This window comes from Egretta garzetta, unplaced genomic scaffold, assembly GCF_000687185.1.
Source record: "Egretta garzetta isolate BGI_Z169 unplaced genomic scaffold, ASM68718v1 scaffold1099, whole genome shotgun sequence".
Lineage (NCBI taxonomy): Eukaryota > Metazoa > Chordata > Aves > Pelecaniformes > Ardeidae > Egretta > Egretta garzetta.
Genome location: NW_009260835.1, coordinates 427,261 through 449,642, shown reverse-complemented (window position 1 = coordinate 449,642; position 22,382 = coordinate 427,261).

The following is a 22,382-nucleotide window of genomic DNA, read 5'->3' as shown; positions in this document are numbered from 1 at the left end:
GGCTGGGCGGTGCTGCTACGCCAGTGAGTGCATTCAGCACGCAGCTCTGCATTGCACCATGTCCACTTTTGGCCTTATACTCCAGTATGAAGCTCTTTGAAATATGCTGGTGGAAAGAGCCATACCTGAGCTAAACACCAGTATAAACCACTTCCCACATCCAGAAGTTTAACCCTGGCATTTCCTTTTGCTGGTACATTGCTCCTTTCCCCTCTGCGGAAATCAGCCCTTCCCGACATTTCTTGCCCGTATCTCTCGATGCTGGCCATGGCCACCTTGCTCCCTGCCCAGGTATTCCCTGGATGGTACCAAAATTAAACACCAGCAATCTGTCTTTAACTTCATTACATAACACACAATATACACATCCTTCAGTCTCTTTAATAATTTAATTGCCTGCCTTTGGCCTTCAATTTTCCCTCATAATTTTAAGAGCAGAGACCCAGGCTCCCAGCGCCTCAGCCTGCACTGCCCCATGGTGGCCTGTGGAAAGGGGAGGGCTCCAGCCCTGAGGTTGGTAACCAGGCCTTTCCCACAGCAAACCCTGTGGTCTGGCACGAAAAAACACTGCATGGAAAGCAGGGTTTCTGTTCTATAAATGATGCCTTGAAGGCTGTGTTGTTTTTGCACTTTTGTGTAGTTTAGGCACGTGTGAAGCAATGTTTAACTTTCCCTAGGAACAGCATGTGTAATTGTGTTTTCTTACAGCGTATCACACCTGCATCACCTTGAAGTGTTATAAAAGCAACTTTTTATTCAAAGAGTGGGAGCTGGTCCGTCACACCCACCTCGAGCTTGCTGCTGGCATTTGCACTTGCCCCCGGGGGCTGAGCCCCCCCGTTCTCCCAAGCATTTTTGCTCAGGCTGGGCTGTCCCCAAGCAGAGAATGATGTGTGTAGGAAACAGTCATGCTCACAGCACTGAAAACAAAGCTTACAGCTGAGCACACATCCCTCCGAGCCAGCCTAAAATGGCAGCCGGGAAACCAGGACTTGCTGCATGCCGTGAGAAGGGCTGTGCTTCTGAAAGCAGCCTCTCTTTTCATGAGGTGGTTCGGCAGGTAATGTCAACCCTGTATTTGTTTTCCTTTCCTTCTGGTAACACAGCACGTAGGTATTGTGGTCAGGTGGCGGACAGCCAGGTCTGCAGTAGCCTTGGAGATCTTCTGCTTGTGCCAGGAGGGAGTAGCAGGTTGGATTTTCAGGGCACTGATCACAGTAGGGTCTGCTGGACCTGCCGGTGGGATGGCCCTAACAACCCAATGGGACCTTCACAGACCTTGTAACACACTTCTATGCAACACCACTAACCACACGAGAGCATGGACCCAGTGGCCCTAACAGAAAAGCCTAGTTCGTTTTCTAGGAGTTATAATTTCTGAAAATTTCTAATATGGACCAAAATGCATGCACTGCCCTATCAAAGCCAGACCAAGTGCAGAAAAGCTTTTGGAGTGGTTTCTACCAACAGAGGTAAACGGGTTTACTTAGCCTCCGCGTCCTGATCTCTCCTTTCTGCATGTGCTATGAGGGGTCCACACGGCAGCACAGCCCCACTCTTGGCTGCAGCGCTGCAGGCAGCGGAGCTTCTGGGTCCCAAATACACCCGGTCTCTGCAGACCCCGATGGCTGTGGGCTTGGAGGGGTATGGCTGCGGTCTCCAACTGCTCGTCAAGGCAGAAGAGGACCTGCCCTCCCCTGCTGCTGGCTCTGCAGGAGACAAGGGGAGACCAGGCTGATTTTCCCAGGTATTTAGGGGATGCAATACACCTTTCACTTTACCCACACAATCCGCTAATGCAATCCATCTGTTTTCCACTGCCTCTTTCCACCCCAGTCCCTTGCCCGCCTCCCCTGAGCAACTCCGGCTGCCCCCAGGAGCGGGTTTCATGCCAGCAGAGCCTTGCAGCTGCCCTCTCCCCATCCCATCAGTGCTGCTGGCTGGCTCACCCCAAGCATGTTGTGCCAGCTGTGTGCTCTGGATCTAACCGGGACACTGGAAATGGCTTTACAGAGCAGGAGACCTTTTTAATGAATTAATTTATTAATTTTGGGTAATCATCACTAGATGCTTCAGAACAGACTGGATGCAGAGGAACAGAAGGTGCAGTGCTGCCAGTCCACAGCTGACATTGCCACCAAAGTCTTGGCTGCTATTGACCTGCATCTGCTCATTGGGACCTTGCCTCTTGGGCAACCAAAGCGTCGGGTTTCAGGTGTCACATCACCTCCTTTTCCTCTTCAGCCTAGGTTTACTGCTGCAAAATAGCTTTCTCAGCAAGTACAGGGTTGCTGAGCAACAGAGCATTGCCTGGTGAGTTGTGGGAGGGCTGCATCTCACTGCCACGCACAGAAAAGAAACAAAATACAGGAAAAATCAAACTTTTGCTGGAAGAGGAGAGGCTCCTGCTCTTTCTGAGGTCCTTGGTGGGCCCTGCCTGGGTATTGCTGCCTGCGGGGCCTGGATAAGACCTTGGCTGCCGCACAGAGCGGCTTTGCAGGACAGGGTGGAAGTCAGCTCAGGGTGTGGTGCAACATGATTATTCTTAATAGTATTTTTCATTAATCACATCCAACATAATCATTAAACTATTGCCAAGTAACCTGCACAGACTTGATATCGAGCTGCTTATCACTTCAATCCCAGTTCAGGCTGGATGTGTTGATTAATAGCTAGCATGGCTTGACACATTTTTCAATTCTTTCAAAACGAAAAATGTGTCTTTTTCAATGCTACAAAGCTCATAACATTTGGGAGGATGTGATCACTTCCTTTTTCTGCGTTTTCCTCCTGATTGCATGATTATGAAAGAAACATCTGTTTTGAAGTGATCTGCAAGAGAAAATTTTTGTTCCAGTTGGATTTGTAATGGACAACTTCTGTTACATGCTCTTATTCTCCTCATCCTGTTTCTTTCCCTTTTTCTCTTGCTGAAGGATGAAAGGGAGAGGAAGAGAAAAAAGAAGGCAAACCAAACCCACTGCCCAGACTACAAATACAGACAGAAAAAGGGGCCACTGAGGTGTGGGTGGTGTGAAACACCACAGCTGAGCTGGTAGAGCATGTTTGCACTTCAATTCACTGTGAGAAGATTTGACGAGGTGTGTGTGTGCGCGCGTATGGATTTTTCTATGTCTTGAATCAATGAAAATACTAAAACATGAATAAAAATTTGACTTCTTTTTTCCTCACCAGGAAATAATTGCTATTGTTTGATAAGCCCGGATGTAATTAGTCAGAAGCATCAATAAGCTACTCTATTGATAATATAAGAAAATAGGCATTGTTCTGTATCTGTGGTGGTTTTTTGATTCTCCCCGAGTCCATTCTTCTGCTGCAGAAGAGGAAGCACGCTGTTCAGAAATCTCTGCCTTTGCACACTGGTAGGCAGCTGGAAGAAAAAAGCCAGCTAGAAGAAAAACCTCAGGCACTGTGGGCAACAGATAAGGCCAGTTCTAGTTTGTGAGAGGCTGAAATGTCAGTACAAAAGGCCACCGAATGCCATCAGCTACCATGGTGTTTGTAGCATTTACGGGAGATCATGCCAAGGAGTGAAAAGCATGGAAGAGGGTCCCGGATTTTGGTGCATCAGTGTCCACAGGCAGAAAACGAGACACAGGGATCTTGAGCCTAAGGGAAAATGACAGTGAAGAGAAAATTGGCTGCACACCAGATCCGGGTGTGCTGGTCACTCCCTGCACAAACCATGCAGGAAAGAGGTGAGGAGGGGCTGCCTGGAAAGGAAACAAAGCTCCTGGTCGGCGGTGGCCTTGCAAATGCAATTGGCGGTGGTGCCTGTGCTCCCGCACCACTCGCTCAGCAAAGCAGCTCCTTAGGTGGAGTCCAAGCCCACGTGACTGCAGTTGAACCACCGACGCGTGCACGGTGAATTTGTTCGACAACACTGCAGCAAAGAGACAAAGCATCCCCCCCGCCAGTGAAATAAATAAATAAATAAGATCCTCTTTTTATAGAAAACAAAAAATATTTTCACGTCATACAATTTCCCAGAAGCGAAATACCTACCCACAATATTTTTCTTGGATATGTGCTATTGATTCTGTGTCCCAACAGTTAAAAGGATTAAAAATAATGCAGGCTTTTTGGTGTTATAACTTCAGATTTTCTATCAGATTCCTCTCTGAGGCAGAAGCAGGACAAAACAGGGTCATCTACAGTAAAAATGGCATGGCAGGGAGACACTCTTGGAATGGGCTGGCCTAATGAACCGAAGCTGTTAAAATAGCAGCCTCGTTTCCAAGACCGAAGTGAAACACATTTAGAATGTGGGTATGAAAACATTCCTTCTGAACTAGTTAGCTGGTAAAGGAAAAATCTTTAAAAAAATATGCCCCAAAAAAGTAAAACATGACAGATGTTTGATCCATTGGCAGGCTACTAACTTTGCCAAACCATGTATTTCCTTCTGGATACCAATCGTTTGGTCCCATTTGGTTTCTGTCCATCAGATTGGAATCTCTGGTTAATCATTTTTGAGTGTGAGTATGGTAATCCATATATTTGATCAGCTGTATCCTTCCAGCTGTCTGGATGCAAGGAGAGGTGAGGTAGTTTGTGAGAAAGATGTGAAGACTGCTTTGACTAACCTTGAGAGTGGTCTCAACCAATACCCAGTACTAGGACTAGGGAATTCAAGTAGGGATTTTAACAGTACAGATGTACGCTAGGCAGTGATCTTTGTTTTTCCCATGTACCGAAGGATACAACCCTATAGTCTTGAATGTTCTTGTTATCATGAAACCGACATTTGCAGGTGACAATAGTGGGGACACTTTTTCCACATGCGTTAACAATTTTTGATATTCGGGCATTGTATTCCTATTCAGGCGGGATCAGAGCTGATACAGACGAGGTGCTGTTGTGTCTGGTGCAAACATGAACAGGTTCTTAAAAACTGGCCTAATCTACAAGTGTATTAATTTGAAGGAAAAATGAATCAAGACATGAAATGTGTTGATTTTATTTGTATTTTTCATCTTTCTCTTAAAACCCTGGCTTCTATTCTCTTCCGGCTATAAATCTGGTATTTTAATGTTTTGGTAACTACATGCGTGACCTAGGTCACCTCCCTTTTCTTTAGCCACTTTCTCCCACCAGCCTCCTCCTTGCATTTTATAAGAAAGAGCAATCAAATGAAGGAGACTCCTCCAAAGCTCCCCAGGTCTAAGCAGGCTGTTAACAATCTGGAAAACCTTTTCTACATGTAAGCATTGGCGTCTGGGGTCCAACAGTGTGAAGCAGTAGAGCACATACATAAATAACATTTGTTTCAGCTTGTGGAGAACTCAGGTACATGATTCAATGCTTTATTACATAGGGGTTTACGTGTTTACCAAATTCCCTGTTAATGAAGCAGGGGAAGTAACTGAATCAATTCCCTAAACGTGACTTAATCTCGGATCAGGTTCAGTCATGAACTCATTGCCCAACCCCAGCCTGTACAAACTCTGTAACACGGTCTGTAATGCTTTGGCTCCATGTTAAATTGCATATGTTGCCAGGCACCTTTGAAGGCCCATGGCATGTGCTCCAGCACATTGCCAGATCGGGAGGAAAAAAAAAAGAAAAAGGTATGTCAAAACCTGAGTTTCAATGGTTTTATAGCCAAAATGGAGACGGTGCATGGCTTTGGCAGAGAAATACTCTAGAAGACTCCTAGAAAGCAATTAGCAAGGAGGCACCATTTCTTCTCATCAAATTGCTTTGCTCCATTGCCAGTTTATAACTTCTGCCTTTAACCTCCACAGTGGGCAATCGTGCATGTCAGCCTCCCTTATATCACATGCTTCTTTTTCCTTCCCCTGCTGCTTTTTCTACTCCCATCTCTGCTTTCCCACTTGCCATTTTCCCTGTGAAACAGCTGCATGACACAGCAGCCTTTACGCTAGCTGGGATGCCCTGGGGACCAGCACCCGTTGCGGGGCAGAGCCTTGGGGAGCCTCTTGCAATCCAGATACTTTTGTGAGTGGCATGGCCAGGCAGCTCCAGGACCCAGCGCACTCCTCCATCCTGGATACCTGTATGCAGGAGACTGCGAACCTGTAGCAGAAAAGCATCCTGTCAACGTGGGGACATAACCAGCTGCTCTTCCCCACTCTTCCTTAACTCTTCTGTACATTGGGGGTTGGACTAAATGACCTCTAAAGGTCCCTTCCAACCCAAAACATTCTGTGTTTCTATGATTAGTTATTTTCTTGCGGTTTTTAGCATCCTTAAAGTAAATTGGTCACTTCTTTGAAGACCCACATTAGAAAATGGAGTGCACACACATGCACACACACAAACACACACACACACATGCACAGATTCATGACGGCACATGTGCTGCTCTTCCTTGCATTTCCAGTGACTTCGTATTGGCAGTTCTGGCACCAAACAAATCTGGAAGTGGAAAATCAAGAAAGGGTTAATTAAAAAAAAAAAGCAAACTTTGCCTTGTTTGCACTGATCTTACACCAGTTTCCATGGAAATGGAAGTAGAACAAGCCAAGAGCAGTGGTGTAGCCAACTTCAGCTGCTGGCTTCTAGTTCTTGCTTCTGTTTCCATGGAAATAGATGCCAAATCAGCAAAAAATAAGGTAACTTGTTTTAAAATACTAGAGTTTTAAAGGCTTGTCCTTATTTAACCTCAGCTGGGAAGATATCTGGTGAGGGGAGGCAGCCAGCAACGAAGTGAAAACTTTCAGAGGCTCTTTCAACTGCTGACTGCCTGTTGAACTCTGTCAAGGGTGAATTCACAGGGCAGCTACCGATCTTTAGAAACATTTTGTAACTTTCCTCCATGTTGCAAATAAAATACATTTTTGTCTTGGCTTGGATAGCCACAGTATTCTGTAGGAGGCCAAACTAACAGCTCCTTGCAATGTGACTACAAGACTGCCTCCGTAGCCTGCCTTTGCCTCCAAGAGTTCAGAAAGAGCCATGCTTTTCTCACAGTTACGGTATGCAAACTACCCCCATTCCAAAAGCAATACTTTGTGTCTCAAAACTTTGAGAGAGAAGCAAAGGAAGATTAGCTGGGGGAATTCCTGACAGTGTTTTACAACAAACATCCCACCTTCTTTTTTTCCTAATTCAGGAAGGCAAAATTTCACCGAGATAAAAGAAGTTGACCATAACCTATTGCTTATAGCAAAATGCAGATGGGGAAGCAGGGAAATATGAACAGAATCCAACCAAAACCTTTCTGCTGTAATTTCAAGAACTAAGATTTCATCCAAAGCTCGTTTTATTAAAACCAACTTTAATAGAAAGTTTTTTCAAGGGTGGAGGTTGGCTTTTGATCCTTAGCTGTTGCTGTGGCGGAACTGTCTGTAGGGAAGAGTATTTCTTGGCGGGAAGTTGTGTGAGGACAGAGATGAGAGTCCCATCCTCGGCATCATGGTTCTCTGAGTTGCTCATAAACTGGGATTGTTCACAGATGTCCTCCACCTCTCTCTTCCCCCACCAACCACTTTGCTTACCTGCTCCTCAGGCATCTCTTTAATAGGCTGCAAACACACCCTAAGACAATGGATCATCTCACAGGTCACTGATGGGCTCTTGTTTGGTAGCAGCATGTATTTGGAAGCCAGAAGTGTAGGTATATGTTTAAAAAAAAAAAAAATCTTGGCTGGCATTTGTGGGGAAGTAAATGCAATTCTAATGAGACATTTCTTCATTTACGGTATTACATTTTTCCTTTTAATGGCATAAAAATCTGCTCTTGCAAGGGCACGTGCTTCACTTCACACACTAAATATATTCCCTTGGGCTCCTGAGGGAGTAAATAAATGAAGGGTGCAGGCCAACCTAATTTAAAAGAAGTGGATCTGGCCTGGACTGGGGCCTCACACTTGTTCATTTTAGGTATTATAAGGAATGTGCTCATTTTATGACTGGTTTCTGTTGATCTTTGAAGAAAACCCAAGAAATATCAAGACCGTCAAGAAATTGCCAAAAAAAAAGTAGACTTTTTTGCAGGAGGAGCCTTTTAAAACATGGGAGATCTTTTTTTTCTTTTCTTTTTCTACTGCACACATTGTCTTAAAATTCAAGGAACTTGCTCTGGTTATTTTATCATTTACTGCTGCTGCTGCTGCTGTGATGCAATTGCTTCAAAGTTGGTTTTGAGCTGTTTGGGTCCTGCTTGAAGGGGGAAACCCAGTGCCATGTTACAAATAATCTTCCATGGCATTTCACTGGTATTTCCCCTGGAAAAGCTTTAGTCTCTGCTGGAATGGAAAAAAATATCAGGGAAGCAATGGAAAGCCAACTGATACATTTTAAGGTGGGGGGGAGCGGAGAAAGCCACTGCTCCCCAGGTGTTTGTAATTAAACTTTCAATGTACCTTTTTGACTCTCCATTACACAACAGTTCATCATCCTTCAGGCTTGCACCAGTGCTTCCAGGCCTCCAGGTCACTAACCCACACAAACGTCATGCCCCTCGGCTTGCAATGGTTAAATCACACAGGGAGTGAAATAGGAGCTGTTTGCCAACTCTTCTGCAAACAGCTCATAGCACCATAGCATGACTCAAGGGATCATGAGAACAAACTACAAGAACAGCAAGTTGTGGAGCCAAAACCAAGAAAAAAAAAAAAAAAAAGAGCAAGGTCTGACATGAGGTCCTTGAGGCAAAACTTACACGCCTGCACTTTTCTGTGAGTTTCATAATGTTGGCAGACCAACCTTACCGCACCAGGCACTCTTGAGTGTGCCAACCATGCTCCTGCCCCTGCCCGGTGCCGTCCCCATGGGCACAGAGCACGGTGTGGCAGAAGGGATGGGAATGTCCAAAGGAAATACAGGCTATGCTCTGCTTTTCTTGTAAAGTGACTGTTCCCAGAGCAGAGACCTCTCCCATCAGGAGGGAGTATCTCATCAGTAAAGCGGAGCAGCAGCAGCCACCAGGTGCTTGCCATGGGCGCTGGGTGCCACCATGCCGGGCATCTCCCTCCCCAGGGCTCTGGCCAAATGTGAAAACCTCTTCCCAGAGGCACCTGACGATGCAGGATAGTGACTGAACTATGTATAAAAACACAATCACACACATCCCTGCTGGTACCCCATGCTGGGCAGGGAGAAGCAGGCCGGGCAGGGTGTGGGTCCACTGCTACCTGCTGGGACTGGCACCCGAGGGTGTTCCTGGCCTGGTCCCTGTGGTTGGGAAGCCAGTCTTGCTTCCTAGCTCCAGTCCCAGGTCATCACCCATCTCGGATCAAGCTCCTTCCCCTCCAGGATCCTCCTTGCTTTCCTACTTCTCAGCACAAGATTTTTTGGGGCAAGTTAGAGTGGATGTGCACGACACCTTACCCCATGACAGCCCCCTCTGCAGCTGAAGCAAGTATTGACAAAGAGCAAATATGACCAGAGCAACAGCATGACTCTTTTGCTCCAAAACTCAGCCTTGACTGGGATGCAACCTTCATCCAGACATCTCGCCAATGGACTCTAAGCGCTTGGGAATTTTCTCAGTGTCTGCAAAATTTTTAGGTTAAAGTCTAATTTGTTCATGAGCTGAGGTCATAGGGACAGCCACAGAATAAAAGACATGTCACGTTTTTTTTCCCCTCCTTCACTCATGACTGGGTAAGGCTGCCGTGTATATGGCTCACATCATGTACCTGTAAGCTTTTTAATCTTTTCATTTTTTGTAGTAATGGTTTTAATTCTGGAGGTTTGTGCACTGGAAATGGAAGGCCTGTAGTTTTCACAGCACAGATGGGAGATAAAAGCACCGTAATCACAGAGCCGGGTCAATGAGACTTTTTCCAGGAAGATGCTAAAGGCATTATTTGGCATTAACAAAGAAAGGCATAATTAGAAAATATGCAAAGAAGGCTTTATTCCTGTAATTAATTTCGAAGTTGGAAGTTCCCTAGTGCTCTTCTGCTCAAGTGACAGCATATGAGCCATCGCAGAGGAGATGTATCTTAATCGTAAATCAGAAACAGGGGGGGAATCGAAACTTGTGTTTCCACTGACTTTAAAGAGAAAAAGCTGCAGTCAGGAGGTAATGTGTGTTCTGACTCTACGTGAAGAAAATACAATTATAAGTAAGTATTGACACATTACATGAAAGACAAGAGGAGGATGTAGCCAAACTTGGTTTCCTGGGAGACTGGGCATTCCTCTCCAGAGAAAAATAGTGCTCAGCAGTCACTTCGATAGCTTGAGGTGGTGCCTGTGTTTGCAGCTGCTTTTTTTGCACTAATTTCCTACAGTTCCTATGAGCCCCACTGATGGTAGCAATGGTGGAAGAAGAGTTCGGAAAAATTCCTCTACTCCCCATAACTTTAACACTGTCAAAACTGTTTCTGAACAAGTCTAAATGGTTCTGCTTTCAGAATACCAGCAGCCACAGATGCCTTGGTGGCAGCCTTGCTCCCATCTGGATCGTCAACTTTTTAACAGGTAACCGTGTGGTACGATCAAAAGTAAACAAAGGAAAACGGCATGCACAGCTCTCTGGATATATAGTTATACAGTTTTATCCCTTCTGCCCCCCAGTCCACGGCCGTCGCCTCCATCACCGTGTCAGCGGTTGCGGTACTGTTTGGTACAAAGCACCCCGCTTGTGAAGGCATGGGCCTTGCTGTGAGGGTTGTGGTTGGATGGCTTCAGCACAGTGGTTTTTTACTTAGAAACCCTCGATCCCCTCAAGGCAGCTGATGTTGCACACAGAACCATGCATTTAATATTAAATTATTTGGGGGGGGGGGGTGTGTTGTTTGTTTGTTTATATTGGCTGCTTTACAGTTAGGCTTTTTAGTTTAGTCTGGGTTGAATTGGCTTGGCTGACGACTGGTGTAAGTGAACATAACTCTCATCCTCTCTCCTCACGCCATGCGGAATTCACAGCCTGCACACACTTGCAAGTTCACATTTGTGTACGTGCTTTTAGGATTGACTCTAGAACAATCATCCCTTCAGCTGCAATGTAGCATATATATTTATATGTACCACCAGTCACATGGCAAAATTTTGCACATGTACACACACTCGCATGATCTCTTTGTAATAACTTTCACACTCAATTGCTCATGAGGTTGGTTAGGTCTCCTCTCTTACATTCAATTCCATTTTTCCCTGGGTCTAGACCTTCAGCTTGTTGGCAGGTGAACTTGGCATCTTGGATCAAAAAATGCATAAAGGTAAGAAGATTACATGTGGGTTCTAGATGGCTTTATTTTTTTCAGTTAATTCAAAGACAATCCTTCTTCTATGTTTACTAGCTTCTTGTAGGTCCTACTTGAAGGTTTCTTTGCTTAATGCAAAGAAATATGTGCATAAGCTTGTCACAGAGTTATACACAACAATTCAGAATATGCAGTTAGCACTGATGATGTATTGTGTATTTCTCAATGTGTGGATAGAGTGTTTTTAAACAGCAGTTTCCTTTCCTATCACTTGGTAATTTCTAAATTTTGTTGTCATTGAATGAGCTTCAATGCTTTGCTCTCAAGCAAATGATGCTATTTAAATTCTCCTGGAAATATTTTTTACACATGCAGGAATTAAAAAATTATTTGTGTGTCCCCTGCAGAAATATCTTGTGGAAATGCTAATGGTTTTCTTACCTCTCAGCTGTATCCAGGGAACATTCCTGTATTTCCCATTCCAAATCACTACAATGATGGCTTAACTCAAGACAGATGAGCTGCTCTCCTCCTTCCAATAAAATTATTTTCTCCTGATGTGTGTGGTTCAGTCTCATTCTTGAATGTAAGCTGGGAAAGCCACCCCGCTCACTGTCTTAAGTTAGTCTTTGGCCAGCGGTTGGTCCCTGCATAGATTGCTTTGGGTGCACAGGAGATGCCACCCAAGCGCTGAGATGCTGCCTCCGTCCTGCAGCTAGGGAGAGTGCTCGCCCCAGCTGGGGAGCACCAAGCTGGAGAAGACCCTTCAGTGGGGAAGGGGACACCAGCAAGGCCCATGGGCAAGCAGGACACAAGGGCTCGCCAGCAAGAGAAGGACTCTTCTCTTAGGACTTTAGAGCTGCTTTCCCCTACAGTGGCATCAAACTGTTAATTTTTTTCAAGTTCTGATCAGCAGCTTTGCTGTCTGGTTTTGGATTTCTTTCCAGTACGCAACTGTTGAAGCTCCCCTCTGAACTCTTCCCAGCTCCTTTTTTCTTTGATTTTTGTCCTTGCAGTTATTTTGTATTTTGTGAAGGGCATTATTCCCCAGTTTTTGTTATTTTGAAGACAGTGGTAATGCATTTTTTTTCTCTTTTATTCATTTATCTCTTCACAAAATAAAGTTTATTAACTTTGGCAGAAAAAAGTTTTACTTTTTAAATGTATAATTTATTTTATAAGGTAGCGCCAATTATTTTTGAGTTATAATAATAAATCAAGTTTGCAGAAAGGCATACATATGAATGTCAAGCACCTGGAGCACCTTATAAAAATACAGAATAAAGAACAAGAGGCACAGTAGGAGAAATATCAGTAGCAATTTTAAGGCTCAAAAATTACAATTTTCCAGAATATTTAGATTTTATACTAACACAGACAAAAATATTTGTTTAGAATACAATGTAAAGACATGACAGGACACAGTGTCATTCTTTTATAGCCCATGTGAGATATGTTATGATACACTGCAGTGACTCTAAACCAAAAAGCTTCAGAAACAACTTAGTAATACAATGTTTAATGGACATTTTATGAAACATTCAAAAGGGTAACAACAGATTTGGTCAAAGCACAGAATGTAATTTTTTTTTGAAGACGTACACAGATTTCATCCCTCTTTGGCAATTGTAGACGTAACATTTGGCTAAATAATTTTTGAAACTTCTACATTCAGAACCCTTCAGTAGTCAATCAGACTGTGGAATTAATTTTTGCGCAAATCTTCTTGAACCCTTTTATTGGCTTCCCAATTGTCAATGGGAATTGATCATAAAAATTACAGTAGCAAGCTTAAAATGATTTGAACATCCCTAGAGCTAAGAGGCAACTAAATTTTAATTTCTTTTTAGTTATTGCACTATTCCTGCTCTTTGCCCTTCCAGAAGACAGGGCAACATTTTGGCCTGTCCTAGAAAGGAGTCTGGCTTGACTGCAGGCAACTCCTCCTATGGAGGGACCCAAAATAGACACCTGGCTCCTACCCAAGCAATAGTTTCCAAGTGAACCAGCTCACAGCTCAGTCTCAGTGATCTCTTACTTGCACAGAGTAAGTTGCTGCCTCGTTCGTGCTCAGTAGCACATTACTCCTCAAGAAATAACACAGGCTACTTCCAGAATGAGGCATTATTCTCTGTGAACAGGATTAACACGATCTAGACCTTTGAAACGGCCTTTCTTTGTGGAGGTAGACCTCATTTGCTCCAAGCCCCTCAGCTGTAGCTGTCCTATTCAGCCTCTATTAGACCACGGCAAATATCCTTCTTTCAGCCCGAGCCATCCTGGTGCTGCCGTGGTCCGCAGGCAGGAGGCAGGACTGTGTGGGAAGCTCAGTCCGTAGGCTGTCACGGGCTGTTCCCATCCATTTCAGAAGATCTGACACACCGCCATGATTTATTGGCAAGGTATCTTGGACTTCAAAGCAAGAAGAAGAAGAATTAAAATTCATGGTTTTCTTTGCTGTGAAAGGGAAATTACTCTCTTACCCACTCCTCCTTCCAGACCGGGATATGACTCAGCCACTGATGGTTCAAAGATGATCAGAGCTGATACTGGATTTCTTTTGTGAGATGTGTTGTTGCTGTACTAAATGCTTAGGATAAAAATACCGCCTGCTGCAGCCTACTGTTGCACTGGAAAGCAAACAGGACTTCTTCCTGTAGGCTGACTGTTACATAGCTGGAGGTAGATTGCTTCTCATCTAGACTTCAGTCAAATCTGTAGTTTTAGGACTTCCCAGCTAATACAATCTAAAATTCGTGTAAAAAGAGTAAAACACATTTGTGCAACTTGGGTAGCGGTGGTAACTGGGGAATATACATCATGGGCAACAGTTTCAGAGAAGGTTACTTTTTTGCTCAGCTTCAAAATGAAAAATATCACAAGGAAACAGGGGTTATTTGTGGTGCTAACAATGCATATTTTTGAGGGTCTCTGGTTTCCTGTGGCGCCTCATCCTTAATGCACTTTATTGTAAACGTGCTGGCACACATCCTTTTCCCAAGCCAGAAGCCACCTGGCAGTTGCAGCAGGAAGAATGAAAAGCAACATCCCACTTTCAGCGGTAAATTCTCAACCTATGCATGATTTGTTGTAACAATCTACTCATTTGGTCTCCTGCAGTGATAAATTACTAGTGTCTGGACAATGCTGTAGAAGGAAAATAATTTCATAACACCTCCTAAACTTACACCCTAGAGGATGAAAGTCTCTCCTTTATTTTAAAACATGGGAACATCTAAAGCAATAAACTCCCCAAGTAGATTTTAATTATTTTGAAAGCCATAGTTTTATTTTGCCTCTGACATTACCTTTAAATTAAGAATACAAGCAAACCTGCATCTTATAGACAAAAAAAAAAAAAAAGTAATTAAAAATCATAATTAGTCATTCTGGGTACCTGGCTTAAAATATTTGAAAGTTCATTGATTGTCAAATGGCTGAAACTGAGCACAGTCTGAACACCAGGTATCTCCTAAGGCATTTCGAGTAGAATATCCCAAAGCGGAGCACTCACTATTATTATTGCTTTTGAAAATCTTGACTGGGAGTGACATTTCTGTTAACTCCAGGTAATACACAGCAGAGATGAACCACCTCTCTGTACATATGTTCATGCCTTTTTAAAATCATACTTTAAATGCTAGGTGCTCAAGCTCACTAATAATTCCCTGAATATTAGTAGTTCAACCAACATGCTAGTCCTTATATGTAGTAAACCTCAAGATGGCACTCTTGAACTACAGAGTTTTTCAGGGAAGTTGATTATGAATTTCTTGCAAGGAAAAAAAAAAAAGAAAGGGAATTTAATGGTGAGTGTGAACCTGTGCAGGAATAACCAAAGCAAATATCAAGTAGAACAGTAATATCAGACTAGGACATCAAAGCTTACTGGAGTTCACATGGCAAAATTTACTTGAAAACATTGATTGCAATAAAAATGATTGTTGATAAACCCCCACATTTTGTGAACAAATCCATGTTTTTTTGAAGCTTCTTCCATTTTTTCCTTGCTCACTGTCCTTACTCACTACTTCCTTTTCTTTCAGAGAGGATGTTTTCCTATTTCCTCATGAGTCTCCTGAGGTTTGCTTAGGTGTTGCTTGGGTTTGGTTCAGACGTGAGGTAGAATGCATTTGAGTTCAATATTTATGCAAGTGCCAATGGTCTATAAAGGCTGTGCCTCTCAGTTTCTCCTTCCACAGGTGACTCATCACCTCCCTGTGTGCGATGGAGGGTGCTGTGCCAGTACCTGTACCAAAAATCCCTGATGGATTTGCCCTGGCTTTTCCTGCTTTCTCCTTCATGCAGCATGGGGAGAGAGTGAGGAAGCCCTGATGTCCTCGAGCACAGAGGGGGGAGGAAGGATGCCTACCCACCTCTCATGGTGCTGTAGAGCGAACCTGCTCCTCACCAGCCCCACCTGAGCTTCTTGCTTTTTTCTTTTCACACATCGTAGCACCATTTCCTGCATTACCACCAGGCTCCTGGGTGGAAATCCTGCCCATGGTTGGAGAGGGGCTGTCTCAACACTGCCTGGGGGTTGGGCACCTCCGCTGTGCCGTGGCTCCCGTGCTGCCATGGAGCAGCAGGGTGCAACCCAGGCACTGTGGTGGATGGGGAAATGTAGGCACGGGCAGGAATTCACCCCTGCTTTGTGGGGTAAGGGGGGCTCCTCTCCAACCCAGGCTTATGTCAAAGTGAATCTGGGAAGTGGGGCAGAAGTTCCCAGGCTTCCCAGAGCCTTTCTCCCTCTCTTACTCTTCCTCCTCCTCAAGAGGAATTTTTGGGGAAGTCAAAGAGATGCAATAGGAAGCAGCCATGGGAGGGAGGAGGGAGACCATGGGGGACCTACCCTGGCTTGCAAAGACTTTTTGCGGTCTTTCTCTCATGGCGTTTTCTCCTTTCACAAGAGCGTTCCCTCCCTCAGCAGTTTTCCTCAGCTGTTGTTTCTCTCCATGTTGACTTTGGAGACTCGCACTCTTGGCTGTGTCCTACGTGGGGTTAGGTTTATGGGTGGCGCGCACCCATGCCCGCCCTCCTTTCCTGCCCCCCCTGTTAGCCACTGCATTGGAGCCGGCTGCCGAGCACTCTTACGAAATCTTCTGCTGACTCACCCTTCCCTTGCTTGCCTAAGTGAAATCATGCCTGCCTTTAAAAATCACATGGCAGCGTTACATGACATATTTATCCACTTCTTTCACTGTCGTGAACTGCTTCAGATAAGCAGCTGTGAGGTTTCTGGAAAAGATAGTGGGTTTTTTTGCTCTCGGGCCATTGAAAAGGCAGGGCATTTGTTTCTGCTCTGCTTGCTGCTATAAATCTGAATCTGTTGAATCACTGACGTCGTTCCTAGAAATGCTGGGACCTGCCTTCTCCAGAGCTGGTACAGGTGGGTCCCAAAGGTGGGAAGTTCTGGTTTTTTAATGGTGTCTGTGTCTCTCATGTGCTGTTTCTCTCAGGTACATTGTGTGAGGGCAGTGGTGGGGCCTGGCAGCTCAGGGCAGCAGGTTGATGCCTCTGAGGATGTCGCATCATGTTGGCATCCTTTCCTATCATCAGCCCCCATTGCAACATGGGCTCACACAGGCAAATCTCTCTGCACCAAGTTTGGTTTTGGTACCAGCACTGTGAGGTTTTTCAGTTACTATGCCTAGATCGGAGACCTTACTTACTTGCACCCTGTTTTGCAGAGCCGCTGTGTCATGTACTGAATTTTTGTCCCAGCCAGGCTCTAGCACAAGAGGGAGATTAGCTACCCAAGGCAAGACCCTCATGAGTCGTGGATTTTGAAGATGGACAGGCAGGAAAAAAATCAGTGGGATTTTGCTTAGATTGAGCCAAACCACAAAATTGCTGACTAAGCCCCTACACTACATTTTGATCAATCCAAATATTGGGTTTGATTCTGATTTCATTACTTTTTGATTCAGTGTTGGGTTTGATTCTGATTCATCTGACACTTTTAAAACTTTTTTGCTTTATAAAATAGTAGGTTAATTTTTATAGGGAAAAAAAAAAGTTGAAAGTTCTGTTGTTTCCAAAATTTAACAAAAAGAAGGTTGCTTTTTCAGAAGTGAAGCATTTCAATCTGACTTTAAGAAAAACACCACCTCATTTTTTTCTTCAGGAAAAACTATTTGCCAATTACGACAAATCTTATTTCTTTCATTTTGTGATGATTATTAAAACAGTAATGAAAGCATGCTTTGGTAAGCGATATACTACACATTGTTTTTTCCATGCTACAGAGCTGAGCAGAGCAGACACATGGATACGTGTGGCTCTTCACAGACTGGTTGTCTCAAAGGTGCTGAGAAAACCTCTTAAGCACAACAGTCAAGGGGATGCTTTCAGTTCCAGAAGCCTACATTCTACCATTAGAGAACTTACTATGTAACTTGGGCAGTTTTATGATGTGGCTGGCGATCTAAGAGCTCGTTACTTCCAAAAAGATCTGTGCTGCCAGCCTTTGCCTTCCCCAAGTCAACTCTATAGTCCCACCATCGTTCCCCCTGTGCCAGCACCAACACTTGGCCAAGCCTGCAATGAGGAGGTCTGGAGAGAGAAACTAACAAAATAAAAAATAGTTCTACCAGAAATAAAGAGTAGGTTTCCACCAGTTTAGCCCCCACAAGTCTGCTGTTCATGGGAATCCTGCCAGGTACCAACACCAGTAAGGGAAAAGGACCGTGAGCAGGACCATCCAGAACAGTGGTCTGGCTCATCTGCTGCAGAGTCCCATACCCCAGGAGGCAGCTGTGCTGTGGAGTGAGAGGACAGTCTCAGACCTGGTGTTGCACTTCTCCTTTTCCTGTGCTGCATCTCCAATTTTCTTGTTGCTTTCCTTTGTCATTGGAAATGTTTCATATGCTTGGTCCTGGGACATCTGCGTATCTCTATAATGTTTTCTAGAGCTTAAGTAGATCCTCAAAAGCATTAAAAATCTGTGGAGTACCCATGCGAAGGTGCAATCAATCATTTGAGGTTGTTGACTTTTGGGGGAGGCTGAAGATTTCCTCTTTACTTCTAGTTAGAAAGTTACAAATGAAGACATTTAACAGTCTTCCAAGTGAAAAGCATAGTTTTTTTATCACTCCTGTTACTCTGGTCATTTCCAGATCTCAAGTTTTTACATACCCCCACATTTCTATCTGATGTGAATAAACTCTGTGGTTTTTTTTCCAAGTATAACACCCCCAAAAATTGCAAATGCTCTGAGCTTTGACATTAGAAAATTTACTTTCGCTATCTGCAAGATGAAAACTAATGCTGCCCTCTGCCTCAGCTTGGAATACTGATTTGCAGAATTTCTCGCTGGAGGACATGGTAGGTATTTTTAAATTGTACTTCCTCTTTAATGTGGAAAGCCATCTCTGGGAAAAGTTTACAAGATCAGGCCCACGGTCATCCTTTAGTCAAACTGCATGATTCTTAGGTCTTTTAATCTTTTCTCATAAATCAATCCTCCAATCCTCTTAATCGTATTTGTTGCTCGTCTCTGAATTCCTTCCAATTTTGCAATTTACATTATAATTAGGGCTTAGTGAAACTGATGAGAAAGTGATTTTAGGGGCCAAATTTTATGCTGCTTTTAAATATTCAAAATCTTGCTTTCCACAGGATCGTGAGGGCCCCCAAACTGCGTGACAATGGCAGGGACCTGAGGAACTCCCACTCCTGGGGCAAGGACAGATGTTTTCCCAGATTCTCCCACTGTGACTTGTCACTAATTAGTATTCATTATCCCATTGATTTCCCTGGGACTAAAGCTGCCTACGGCACAATTCACAGGGAATAAGGATAGGAGGATCTGCCCCAGCCTGCCCCTAGTATCACTAAATCACTGCCTGATTTTGCTCAAGGTGAGCAGTGTTAGGCAGCAGGCAGGGCAATGGGTCGTAATTGGGCTGTTTGGGGGAACACACGGGCAGCAGGCAGAGATGTTTGCAGAACAAATGGCTGTGCTGATGGAAGACATTGCTGGGCAAAACACCTTCTCCAGGATGTTTTTGGCTACAAGAGCATGCTCTGCAGGTGTCTGGGACAAATGGTGAAGCTAGAGCCTGCACCCTGTTATTGCTGCCTTGCTCTCAGATCTGCTGGGGCACTGCTCACCTGTGCTACCTGTAACCACTGTCTGGAAGAGCATTTACACAAATCCAGTGGGACCAAAGGTGGTTTGGAGATGGGAGGCCTGAAGAGGATGTACAACTGGCAGAGGAGCAGCCGCTGCCACCGCAACCTCCTCCCCTGCTGCTGCTGGCTTGCCACAGGGACATCTGCCCACGGCCAAAGCTTGCCCCCACACTGCATGTGGAGCAGATGAGAGAGCACGCATGATCCGTCGTGCTGGGGGGAGAAGGTGGCCATCATAAAGACCTGATGGATTGAAACTTTCTCAGCCGGCACAGCTGACTGGGGTGTATGCTTGTCCATAGGTGAAGGGGGTGGGTGGCTCAGGGTAAGGCCATCTGCGAGCCTTTGTAGAAGAAGCCCGTGCAGAGAGTCCTTGCTGTACCTCTCAGATCAGCTGCCATCTATGTAACTCAAGGACCCAGAACTGGTTTCTGATTCTGTTTTTCTACCTTAAGTTTTTCTTTTCTTATGTGATGGCTGCAAAGAATTGGAAATCTGCCCCACTGGCAACAGACTGAAGACTCCTGTGAGAGTCTTAAGCTCAAATGAAAGCTACAGAACAGCTATTAGAAAATAAATAGCTGAATCCCTGCCTGCCTATTTTGTGCCCATAGCCAGACCAGCCATATTTTCATTTTTAGTTCTGCTTCCTCTGAGTGCACATATGAGAAGCTACCGGCTTATGTTTCTAGTCTCAGTCACACAGGTCAATGAAAATGAAGATTTTTCTTGTGCCCTTTTCTCACTTTCCTTCAAAGATTTTGAAGATTCTTATGGCAAAATATCTCATATTGCTCTTATAGTATTGCTTTATAATAATTATTATTCTGTTACATTAAAATGCCCTTTTCCTTACAGTATGGATGCTAGAATGCAAAGGCAGAATGAATATTCCCATGTAAACAGGTAGTAGGAGACAGTGCTTTCTCCAATAAACAGGCAACAGCGGTGAGGGAGCGCAGCGTCGTTATCTCCGTGCTGCAAACAGGAACATAGAGAAGTGCAACTCATCCAGCTGATGTTGCACAGGAATTGGGCATGGGGAGTCTCTGGAACTGAGTCAGTCCCAGCTCCTTGACTACAACCCAAGCAAGCCTTTTTATAGGTACTTTTTCACTCATCACGTGCAGTCCAGCCCTCTCAACCTTCTTGAGCAGAGAAGTCACCAAATTCGCTGAATGATGCCCCAAATAAGAACTGTGTGGTTCTCTGTGCCATGTTGCCAGCAAGAGAGACCAACAAGTATATTCACTGTCCAAATGCATCACCATGGCAACTAAAAATTATAGTCAGGAATACTGTAGTTTCTTGTTTTTATCATGGCCTTCAGGTTCTACTTAGTGATAAACACGGTCAATTGTTTTAGCATTTGAGTGTGGATAATAAACTAATGGTAAGAGTGCTCTGAATACATGAAGCTTTTCTCATTTCTCTGTCTTAAGTTGGCCCCAGAAGATAAACAAGAAAAAGAAAAAAAAACCCCACTCTTAATACAGTGGAAACCAAATATTCTGCAACTCCAGAAGAAAGAGGACTTTGTCCAAGATTTTTAAATGCAACTATTAATTTTATATGACTCAGTTTTCCTATGTCCAAATTGAGAACTCTCAGCTATTTGTTTTCTGAAAACCAGGTTTCTTCAACCTGTCTCATGTTGGATTCCCAGGAATCCAGTGTTGGAAGTCATTAATAGCTTTGAAAACTGAGGACACTTCGTCACTGTGCTGTGACTACAGCGCTTGAATGGGATTTAGGAAATTTGGCTTTAGTCCTAGCTCTGCCACAGATCTATGGCATGGTCTTAAACAAGTCAGGCAATCTGTCTGAGATTCAGTCTGCAGCCTGAGAAAAAACAAAGGTAAAATTTCATTTTTCCTCTCCATCATTAATATTTACACTGTAAGTCCTCAGTGTCGATGGCTGTCTCTTTCTACAGTTAGAGAGTTACTTAGGTAGGTTGGGCAGACCTCACCAAGCTTTGCCCTATGATGGCTGCAGTGTTGTCTGTATGAAAGTTACTTAATAGTGCCGGTTAAAGTCTATAAACAACTGCTGCAGTCCTATTTTAAGACTGTGATATAGGTATCAGTAGGTACTCAATATGACTAGTACAGATTTTCTCTCCATCAGGCAGATTAGCAGAAGGGGCAATGGCACACACTGCCTTGGCATCAAACTCACATTTATCCAAGCCTACAGAAGGCTGTCTACAGATCCGTGTGGCCCAGTAACCCCATCACTGATGGGGCAAAGAGTAAACCTTGGGAAGACTGTGCTGCATACCAAGAAAAGTCTTTGACAATTTGAGGCCCATTTCCTTCCTGAGATAGGTGGGGAGAGAGAAGCATCCCTGTAATTGCCAGTACCTGGTGATTTGCTTTTCATGAATGTGTCCTGTCACTTTTTGAATCCATGTTGCTGTTTCTGCTCTTTCAGCCCTAACTAGAGAGGATGTGAAGAAGAGTGGGGGAAAGATGGGCTGAAGAAAAGGCCAGGCACTCAATGCCATCTTCTTACAAGTACTTGGTAGTAAGACTTGCTTTCAACAATCCCAGGTCTCTGAGACCAGTGGGAAAATCTGGAACAATGGAGATTTACCCTTGGTGGAGGAGGATCAAGCTAGGAAACATTTAGGCAAGCTATATAAATCCATGGGACTCGATCGATTTTTCCATGAGGGCTGAAGGAGCTGGCCCATGTCCTTGCAAGGTCGCCCAATTATCTTTGAAAGGTCATGGTGTTGGGTGGATGCTTGGAAGAAATAAAAAGTCACTCCTATCTTCAAGAAGGACAAGAAGTAGGATCCAGGGAACTACAGGCCAGTCCACCCCACCTCCATCCCTGGGGAAGTGAGGGAACAAACAATCTTAGAACACTTCCAGACATGCAAAGGATAAGGTGACTAGAAGTAGCTGCCATGGATTTATGAAGAAGTCATGTTTGACCAACCTGATAGCCACCTGTGATGAGATGCCTGGCTTGGTGGATGAGATGAGAGCTGTGGATATTTCTTGTCTTGGTTTTAATAAGGCTTTCCACGCTGTCTCCAATATCTTCATTGACAAACTGATGAAGTATGGGCTAGATAAATGGTCAGTGTTG